This window comes from Coptis chinensis, chromosome 3 (genome assembly GCF_015680905.1).
Source record: "Coptis chinensis isolate HL-2020 chromosome 3, ASM1568090v1, whole genome shotgun sequence".
In the NCBI taxonomy this organism is placed as follows: Eukaryota; Viridiplantae; Streptophyta; class Magnoliopsida; order Ranunculales; family Ranunculaceae; genus Coptis; species Coptis chinensis.
In genome coordinates, this window is record NC_141458.1 from 104,044,408 (window position 1) to 104,056,128 (window position 11,721).

The window sequence follows — 11,721 nt, forward strand, 5'->3', positions numbered from 1 at the left end:
CAATTTTGAGAAGTGACAAAGGCTGCACACCCCCATGGTCTAAGGTAGTTCAAAACGGGTTGTCTACTAGTCCATAGTTCATAGGGCATTTTGTCAACAGATTTTGAAGGAACTAGGTTAAGTATGTGCGTAGCCGTTAACAATGCATCACCCCAAAATGAGATGGGCAAGTTAGCCTGAGCCATCATAGACCTAACCATGTCCAGTAGGGTTCTATTCCTTCTCTCAGAGACACCATTCTGTTGAGGGGTATAAGGAATAGTTAGTTGTCTAGCTATATCCTTATTTTCACAGAGTTCCTTAAACTCATCAGAAAGATACTCATATCCGCGGTCAGTTCTTAAGGCCTTTATTGTTATATCAAGTTGATTCTCAACAAGGTTCTTGTCTAGCAACCGTCCCCTTGCTAAGCGGTCTATCCTACTGTATCCAATATGTCCTAGTCTAGCATGCCATAATTGGCAACTAACCATTTTAGACATAAAAACTTCAGTTTGTGCTAAGTGTAATGTCATAAAAGAATCCATTAAATAAGCATGACCTATCAAACTGTTATTCAAAAATATCTCAAGCGAGTTCTGGAAAAAAATTAAACACATAGGATTCTTGAAGTAATTTCAAAACTGATAAAAGATTTCTCCTAATTGAGGGTACAAAGAGTACTTCTGCAATAAGGATGGATTTCCCACTCGCAAAATCCAACCTACAAGTGTCTGTGCCCAAAACATCAGCTACACTTTGGTTTCCCATGTGGACTCTCCGAGTTCCTTGTGGAAGTTTTCGGAAATCTTCAAACGAGGGACCTATCTCGGCTTATGTGGTCCGTCGATCTTTGAATCTACAATCCAATATTGTGATGAATCGACAAAAGATGACAAGATTTAACACATTGACAAAGATTACTTAAAGTAAAACTTACCTCAGGAGAAGGACATGCCCTAGCATAGTGTTCCATCTGATGACAACGGAAGCATTCAACACTAGTCATGTCTATCGACTTCCTAGGTTTCTTTTGCTGTGGGTTAGGCTTGGCCTTTTCCTTGCCTTTCCCTTTTCCACTTTTCTTATTCCAAGGAGCCTTCCTCTTTTTGGAGTTGACAACATTTGCTTCAGTTTGAACAACAGGCTTTTAATTGAGAAGCCTTTGTTCCTCAAGCTCACATTTCCTTTGCACCTGTGCAAAGTTTGTGATATTGTCGTCATGCGTCAAGATAAGACGAAATTGTTCCAAAGTTTTAGGTAAAAACCTAATGACAGCTTGAATTTGCTGATCATTTGATAGGACCTGTCCTGCTTGGGCTAACTCAGGAACCATGTTCCTCATCACCGTGTAATGTTGTGTCATAAAGGTATGAGGTAGCTTGATAAATTTGTCAAAGCTCATTTGTAGCCTCCTTAGCTGTGCAGTAGTCGTACCCCCAAGGTCCGCCTTTACTGCTTCCCATAGCTCTTTAGCCGATCCAAGGCCATCATATCGCATCATGAAGTCATTCCTCATGGTGCCAAGTATGGCAATTCGGGCAACATTGTCTCTGCTTGTATACTCATTGTACTTCTTAAGTGCAGCAGTATAAGCAGCTTGTGTTAATCCTTCCGGTAAGGTAGGTTACGTTTTGTCTCAGTTATTACGTCAATGACCTTCCTATCTGCCAGAATTAGCCTAACTTTCCTAGACCAAAGTTCGTAATTCTAATCATTTAACAAGTCCTTTTAAGGTAGCATGGTAAACGGGGATTTTCCATCGGGTGCCATTCTATCAAGTTTGAATTCCAAAAAAAATAAGATACTACGAAGAAGAATCATCTCTTAAAATAAATCTAAGTAATCCACATTTTTACATATGAGATAATCATGATAATCTACTAGCATGATTCTAGCCATTAAATAAAATCAATGCATTTGACTATCAATAACATAGAATATGCAAAAAATCTATTACTTAAATTTCCATTTAATAAAATTGTTTCGACAAAAAGGAGTTTTCTATCTTTCAAAAACAATGTGGAACTAAAAAGAGCCAGTCAACCATGAACATAGAAACGTCCTGGGTACCTAGGGGGGTCATCCTCATCCTCACAGTCACTATCAGCTATTTGAAAAATACTAGCAACTTCCTCTTTTTCCCTGTGAGGTGGGAAAATAAACCCTGATGACACATCATATGGATTTGGTTCCTTAGCATCGTCCCATAACCGATGTAGGAGAGATTTAAGTGGTCGAGCCTCATTCCTATCCTGAATAGGACTGGGGCTCTTTGGTGTATATTCTGGTGATGGTGGCTTTGTCTTTATCCTATCAGATTTCAAGACAGTATGCTTCAAAACTCTCATATATTGCTTTGCAGTCATGCGTTTCTTGGAAGCCCGTCTCCTAAGATCTGGTTCAGTTTTCCTACAAGTCTCGGGTCTATGCGACTTAGGCATTGTGCCTTAGTTTTCATATGACTGATGATAGAAAACAGACAATTTTATTTACATGCAATAGTAAAAAATCCAGATTTAAATAATTACCGCATGGTAAAAATAAACATCCTAATGTCAAATTTTAATCGTGAAAAAATACATGTGAAAAATCCTAAAATTTCTAGAGAAATAATCTCATAAAATAAATTTCCATGTAAAAATTTCTAAGGAAAAAAAAAATTCCTAGAAAAAAATTTCCACTAAAATTTTAATTAAAAATAGCCAAATTATTTCCCATAAATAATTTATTTTGCAAAAAAAAAATTAAACAATTTCTAATTAATTTTAAACAACCTGATTATTTAAAAATTAATTAAATTTTTTTGAAAAATGCAGTTTTTCAAAAAAAATTAGTAGATTACAAGATCAAAACTACAAACAAAAACATGCAAACCATGGAAAATCTGGCTCGATGCCAATTTACTGATATCTCATCTCATGTATGATTCCTACGATATGTATAATTACGCTATATCACATGCATAAAGTAACGCAGCGGAAACAGAAGATTGTACCTTAGTCACAACTTTCAATTCGAATTTCCAAGCTTTTGATCTACTGGAGAAGTTGATGTTCTTTGCACACTCAAGATCTTCTTCTTCTCAACTTAGCTAGAGTCAAGTTCCAACCACGAATGGGAAGCAACCTTTGTTCACGAACCAAGAACTGACAATGGCTAACAATGGAGGTTACCACCTATGGAATCTCCACGAAAAACTAACTTCTTAAGAAAACGTTGGAGGCCACCATTAAAGGGAGAGAGAGATTTGCTCGTTTTTGGGATGATCAATATGTGAGGGGGCGGGGTTCTATTTATAGAGCTCTCCCACCTCCTCAAATTCGGCTAGGATAAAGTTTTATACTTATCCAAAATCAGCTAAGTATAGAGTCCTATACTCATCCCAAAACCTGGTGGTTATCCTTATTCCGGTGGTTTATCCTTATCTTGGTGGGCGTTTATCCATATTAGGTTTGACCCGGTCTTATTTCCAACATCTCCCACTCGCCCACAACTGCGAAGAAGGTTTCTAAGAGAAGCGTTTAAGTAGAATGCTCAGCCATTCGTGTGTCTCACACGGCAAATGGTTCGTGTGATCCTAGCACACGTATCATGATATCTGTGAAGTAGAAAGTTGCAATGAAAAGCACGACACAGTGATCTACCATGAAAGTGATCTTAAAGAAGACGAATCCGGAAACCTAATATCCAAAGAGTGTGTGTATACCCCAAGATCTGTTTGTTTCATCACTTTGACAAATAACACTCATCCCTATGAGTCCACACCATAAAGTCAAAAACGTATCACATGATTCACAATTATCATCCATTGTCATGGCTAGGTAGAATCCCAGTGATTGTGTGATGAACCTTCAGTTCTTTTACCCTTTGCACGCAAGTCATTGTCGTAAGAGTTCTACCAACTTCCCAGTATGCATCCAGTCAGCCTTTTAGTAAGAGCTTGTGGGGAGCAAACCAAAGTTACGAGTAGTCCTCTTATTTTCTTGACAAGGTCAAAAGTTTAAGGAGGGTACCATTCGATATGTCTTAAACAAAAAACCTATCAATTGAGCTCACATAGCAAGAATTTTTAGGGATATTTATTTTCATTGCGAGTTGCTACTTCACAGATATCATGATACGTGTGCTAGGGTCACATGAACCATTTGCCATGTGAAACACACGAATGGGTGAGCATTCTAGTTAAACGCTTCTCTTAGAAACCTTCTTCGTTGTTGTGGGTGAGTGGGAGATGTTGGAAATAAGGCCGGGTCAGACCTGATATGGATAAACGCCCACCAAGATAAGGATAAACCACCGTGATAAGGATAACCACCAGGTATTGGGATGAGTGTAGGACTCTATCCTTAGCCGATTTTGGATAAGTATGAGACTCTATCCTAGCCGAATTTGAGGAGGTGGGAGAGCTCTATAAATAGAACCCCCCTCACATATTGGTCATCCCAAAATCGAGCAAATCTCTCTCTTTTTAATGGTGGCCTCCAACGTTTTCTAAAGAAGAAGCTAGTTTTTCGTGGAGATTCCATAGGTGGTAACCTCCATTGCTAGCCATTGTCAGTTCTTGGTTCTTGGTTATTGGTTCGTGAACAAATGTTGCTTTCCGTTCGTGGTTGGAACTTGAATCTAGCTAAGTTGAGAAGAAGAAGATCTTGAGTGTGCCAAGAACATCAGCTTCTCCGGTAGATCAAAGCTTGGAACTTCGAATTGAAAGTTGTGACCAATGTACGATCTTCTGTTTCCGCTGCGCTACTTTATGCATGTGATATAGTGTAATTGTAGATATCGTAGGAATCATTCATGAGATATCGGTAAAAACCCTACATTGTGTCAGTTTATATTTAAAAACCGAAACAAATACTATATCTGTTGTGTCGGTTTGACAAAACCTGTTGTGTTACCACTACTTGTTTCACTTTGTAAATTTGAAAAACCTGAAACATCAGACTTGTTGTGTCACTTAAAAACCGACACAACAAGCCTTTTTTTTTAGTAGTGGGAGTTTTTCACATTGGGTTCTCAAGGCAAATGGGATGCCGGATGTATTAGTACTAGCGATATGCCAAAATATTTCGATCAATATCGCACAAAATCTGTTAGTTTGATAAAATAGCTTTTAAGAAAAGTCAACCAAACATGTTTATTCAAAAAATGTTTTTAGAAATAAATATTTTTTAAAAAAAATTTTTTAGAAAAAATGAGAACCAAAACTCACTTATTCTTTTCATTAAAAACCCCTCAAACAAAGCCAAAACACAATAAAATATTCCCGCAACAGGTTAGTGCCGACTAGCAAAGTCGGTAAAACCTTTGGGTGATGATAGAAAGAGATAGAACTGCTTCAGGCAACTTGAAACCAGCTTCCAATCGACATAAAATGGATATCTCTCAAGCTCCTTTTGTTGTCAATGCTATAGTAACGACTGCCTCTCCATGGAGTTCTTTATTTAAAGGTTCATCAACACTCACAAATACTGCCTTGAAGAGCTTTACTCCTGTTATGCAAGACAGAGTTGCTCAAGTGCCTCCGAATATAATCGATCAAGGTAAATCTCAATGGAAAGACTACTTAATTGAATTTTTTCTAGAAAAACGCCTTTCCTTTCCAATGGTAAAGGAATTTCTTACAAAAAACTGGAAATTGAAAGCTTCTTTTGAAATCACAACTAATAAGGAGATGTTCTATATTAGTTTTTCAAATGGTGAGGATATAAAAATGATTCTTGAGGCTGGGCCAGTGTTCATTGCAGGTGTTTTTGTTCTTAAACCTTGGACAATTGAGATAGAAAAATATAAGAGTAAGATTGTTAAAGTTCCAATCTGGGTTAAGCTTAATGATGTTCCAAAAGAGATGTGGACACTAGATAGGATCTCTTATGTGACAAGCTTAGTTGGGGGACCTATGTTTATGGATGAAGCTACAGCGAAAAGGAAAAGACTTTCCTTTGCAAGAATATGTGTTGAGATTCCGGTAAATCATAAGTATAAACCGACGGTCAAGCTAAAGGTTAAGGAAAGAGAAGTGGTGGTAGGAGTAGAATACACATGGAAACCATCGTCTTGTGAGAAATGCAAGATTTTTAGGCATAACACTGCTAAATGTGTGAATCAAGGTGCTCGAGTTTGAGTAGTGAGAAGGTCTGCAACTGAGAGAGGTGTAACAAGTGGTACACCAAATGATTGTCCAATAGTACAAGTAACAAGAGTTGATGCGGTGTCGAACACTCTTCTTGTGGAGTCAGTACCAGTAGTTTGTGTGAGCCCTTCCACTGTTAGAACATAAGAAGTAGGCCAGAGTAGTCATGATAAGGGGAATGGAACAGAGGTTGAAGAGCTCAACACTGGTGGACATTATATTGGAACTGATCTTTCCATTGGACTTCAGCTAGCACTTTATGTGCCTGCTGAGATAACAAATCCTATAGTAAATATGATTGGTGAAACTATGGATACTCCTCAATCGCAAAGGGGAACTTCAAGTAACCAGAGAGATAAGAACAATATGGTTAACCAATTGCCAAGTAGTAGATAATGAAACATGTATGAAGGGCTAATTGCTTGATATGAGGATGAAGATAATGATCTCTCAGAGAATGAGACTGAGTTCTTTACGGATGCTACTACAGTAGCCCCAACTATTGTTTTGCATAAGAGCTCATCAAGGTATGTTGCGCCTTCTAAGGATCAACATCAATGGACTATTGTGAAATAAAAAAGAAGCAAAAGAATACAAGAGCGTTCTTCAGGAGAAATAGAGCCTACGCTTGCAATGATGAAGAAGATAAAGTTGTTGAAAAATCTTGAAGACTACACCAAAGAGTTTTGGGATGATACTTTGGGACTCACTTATGTGTGTTGTGCTTGCAAAGGTTTCTTTTGCAACTATGAAAAAGCATAGACTCATCTTAGGAATGATCATCCTAAGATTGTTAAAGAAATCATGACTAGGAATTAAGACTACTATCTCTACTTTCTTAGGCTCGACTGTAGGATGACTATGATGTTATCTTATGTATGTTAGGCTTGTAGCCTGCCGGTATAGTGTGGCTGTGTTCCTCCTTTTAATGATCTAACATTTTGCAATAATAAGCAGGTGGGGGTCAGCCTTAACCCCAGCTTAATTTTTCCCAAAAAAAGGTTTGGGGCTCGAATCCCGCCAGCATCAAAGAGTTACTTTCATTTAAAATAAGCTTACCAATAAAAAACAAAAACAAAAAACAAAAAAAACAGGTCAGTGCCTATGCCTATCATTGTGGACATGATATTACAGCCTAGACACAGGCCCAAGTAAACGGGACGGAGGCCTAGTCTCTAAATGAAGTTGGTCCTTTGGTTAGAACTTATAAACTGGTGTGTACTGTATAGTGTCTAGTACGAGGATGATCTGCATGGGTGATATCCTTTTCATTCTTTGCTGGAAGGATCTCGAATATTTGTGGTGCCCCATATAAAAAAACTCAAATCTTGAACACTGGGAACGGAAATTTGCCCGTTCTGTATCAATAGTTGCTATGATGCTATCTAACTCAGAGAATTCACGGTTAATAAGAGATGTGCACATTTTGCTAAAATCTCCACCCGGTTGCAGACTATATAAGTCATAAACAGATAAACATACAAGTATCAAAAGAAATATGTTTCGGTGTTTGTGTGCATTTGCCAATGTGGTGCTTGTGTGTGAGGCACAAAGATATCTCCTTAACCAGTATCCCCACTAGATGAGTCAATTAACTAAGATGGGACACTGTGTATTGTGGGGGGATGATTCCTAATAATAAACCTTTGACCTTTAGTTTCTAAGAATTCTTTGCGCGCTTTGCCAACATAAGCTTCTGTAACTGAGAAGACAGAACAATATCAGTACCGCCGTCTTTCGATTTCAAATGGTATGCACTGTATAACAACATAATAACAAGATCGCTAGCTTGAATGTGAAAGTAAAACTCAGGTCCATTTCCATAAAATTGGAGTGCGAAAGCGCGAGGTGTTTGACTAGCCCATGACTTTTTTCTTATATTGGGAATCTTTCTTATGTCGTTGAAGGAAGGAAAACACTGTTTTCATATAATTCATGTCGAGGCATACTTACAGCACTTCAGTAATAAGTAAACTTTTTGGATCCTAATTTATTCCAAAAAAGTGCATTTTGGTTTATTTAAAAAAAAAAAAAAATAGTTTTTCATCCAAAAACACTTTTGAAAAACTTGTTTTATGATAATTAGGTAAAACTTGTTTTTAAAAAAACTATTTTTTTTAAACATTTTTTTTCTTAAAGGCAAATGACTGATGTTTTTATTTTACAGAAATATCGAAAACATTTTAAATCATTGATAAAATAGTTTTTAAGGTGTTTATTGAAAAACTGTTTTAGATTAGTTATTTTTTAAAAAAAAATAATTTTTTTGAAAAAAAAGAAACCAAACACCCACAAACATTCCTTTTACAGAAAATTTCATTGATAAATGTGGTGTATAAAAAGTATTAGTACCTTGTTCAATTCCTTTGAATATTCTGAAGGGATTTAAGTAGAGACTCTTCCGTGCCGTTGAGCTGCAACAGTGGACGGATCCTCCCAAACACCGAAAACGTTTGCACGAGAAGTGCTTATTGAGCTAATTTGCCAATGGACCACAGGAAACTTTGAAAGAAATGATATTATCAACGAATAAGCTTAGAGCTGAAATGAAATCATGGAAGCTTTTGACACATTCTACGGGACATTGAGGGGAGATGGAAAATTAATTTCCTATTTTATGTTCAACTATTAATTAAAGTTTCTTTTAGGATAACATTATCGTATACTTACACACTGTAAGATAATGGTAAATCCATGTATATAGAGGGTTGAACCACAACATGGTTTCGCTACTTAATCGGTTGAATTACACGCTTTAATTCCCCACTTAACAGCCTAGCTTGGGCCAGATATGGGTGCAAAGGTTTATCTGAAAAGGTCTCAGTACTGGTTAGAGAGATCATTCAGATATGTTTTAGTGTTGAACCACACTCAACATATATGGGACTATGACGTCGCTCCAAACACTCCTCAGTCCTATCACAAAATGCAGATAATGATTTACTATCACTCAGCGGGTTCAAATTAAAAAGTGATACACTCGGAAGCCAGGACAAATACCAAAGAGGAAGAAAATCCTAATCAGATGTTTGTATTCCTCATTGAAGACAAATAGTGCACATACCTTTTGTCCAAATAGAACAGCAAGATCAAAAGCGGAAGCAGAATCGTTGATGTTCAAAGATTCGTCGCCACAATTACTAAAATAGTGGCTTTGTTTTCACACAGTAAAACCCTATTTAGCTTGCCAATGATTAATGGAGAGAAGAGAGAGTGAGAATTGGAATTTTAGAGATATTCTACGTTGGTTTACTCTTCCCTTCTTATAGGGAGAAAGTGATATATACATATCCAAAGTGATATTTGGTTTATCTCAATCTCAATAAGTAGAGTTTTGCTTTAATTGGAGACTTGAGTCTTTATCCAACTTGGACGTACGCACATAGCCCATGTCTTACACTCATATCTGCAGGCCGGTGAGACTTTAAGAAAAAACACGGGTTGAGGGAAAGAGCAAGGGAGGAAAATGTGCTAGCGTTTGTTAGGAGACCTAAAGGTAAAATCTTCCAGCTAGTTAAAATAATTTCCATATACTCAGTCGGTAGAACAATCCTCATTAAAAAAAAACATAGTAGAACAATCTCTGGTTTGTATAAATATATAATGAGCATACCTCTACCTTCTGGTTCCTGCAAAGACCAAAAGGAAGTAGAATTAAGATTCAATTTGTCCATATCCTTACACCATCAACTAGCTTAGTGATAAAGTGTCACAGCCCGAATTTCTAAACAATTACAAAGTGAATATTTGAAATATAAATATCTCAAACATCACTCGGTTCAATTGTCTAAAAACCCAGACTATGATGGAGTGGATACAACACGTGTCAAAACCTAAAGCCCACATCATAAAGAATCAACTTAACAACAAAATATCTCCAAACTTTCTCAACCATCACTTTATTAAAGGACTATCTTCCGTTCAAAAATCATCAATATAAAACTCTAAGAATAAAAGGTCTTCAACATTGTATTCTCATGTCATGATGGATATGAAACTATGTTATTACATGTTTTCAAAAAAAAATCAGACCTAATAAAATTAAACTCCCGGACTGATCCAGAAACAAATTAAATCCAAACCAAATGCCGTGGTTCCAACTGCCTTCCACCTATGTTCCCAATAACACACCCACGTTGCCAAAACAAAACAAACATGGGTCAGCAAAATGGAATTTGATGGTATGAGTAGACTAACCACATATAAACATTTCCAGTCTTTACTTATCATAACTAACACTTTAAAGATCATAATATAATAATTCTCAGCTTGGAAAACAGATAGTTCCATCATTTCAACCGGCATAGTTTCTTTCCAAGCAAGACTCTCATCTTATTAACTCGTTATAATAACTTGTTTTAATAACTAAGTGATTGAATTAAAACTTACCGATATCCACTGCTATATAAGGGTAGGACCGCGTCTCTGCACAAAAGGTTATTAAGTCCTATCATCTCTCCTGCAAAAGAAAGTTAGAACTTCTATATAACATATGTAGATATCCTATAGGTATTCAAAACTAAGCACAAACACACTCGCATAATCAAATCAATTTCTCTTATCAATTAATCAATTTCTTTTCTTATACACCCACCATTTAGTACTTATGTACCTTAGGTCATTCCCGCCACATTCAAGGAATACCCAACCCTACATTCCCGTACACTCAAGAAATACAACTAACCCGCAAGGCGAATACCTTAGTTCCTCTCTAGGGCAGTCCAAACAATCTAGTCATTCATGACAGATTCAATTAATACCCGGGTCATTAATGGCACATTCAATGAATACCCAATTATAACGCTAACGGGCCATTTATGGCATATTCAATAAATGCCCATCTATCACATGACATCTTTAGTCATAAGTCTCATTTCCAAAACTTGATGCGTGGAGAGATCTAAAAGGTTGCGGTAAATTGTTTACGCATTATTGGATTTTATTGCATATATTATCTCCGAGAATGAAGGAGTATCTTGTTTCATGTATTTTTGTTACGCGTTATTAATATACCGATGTCTAAGTGTCATAACGTTGCATATCATAAAAACTGAAATGTCACATAGTAATTAATACACATACATACGTATATATAAAGGTCTTAGCCTAAAGCCAAGCATACTAATAGCCCTAGACCTATCCTAATAGCCCAAATAATAATCTGAGTTAAAAGGTCAAATTGGGTCAACTGGTCAAAGTCAACCCTGGTCAAAAGTCAATTCTGGTCAAAGTCAACTCTGGTCAAAGTCAAAGTCAACCTGCCAAGAGTCAACATCAGTCAACCAGTCCCAAACTCTTCTAACCCAAAAGCCCAAAGTCTAAAACTAAAATTCAAATTGAAATTTCAAAAAAAAACATTCAAGCCCACGTTTTTAGTTCGGCCCAAGCCCAAACCAAAACTAAAATCGCATTGTTCATCTTCCTCCTCACAGCGCCTCTCCCACCAGTTAACCACCATCAGCCACCGCTCACCACCACTTTTTAACCTAGCGGTTTGATCCCTTGTGAAAACCCCTACCCAATGATACTAGCAAAACAAGATTTCCCATCAAATGCTAGGTCGTCTCTTCCACACTTCCTCCACCACCGCAGAGCTCGCCGGACCA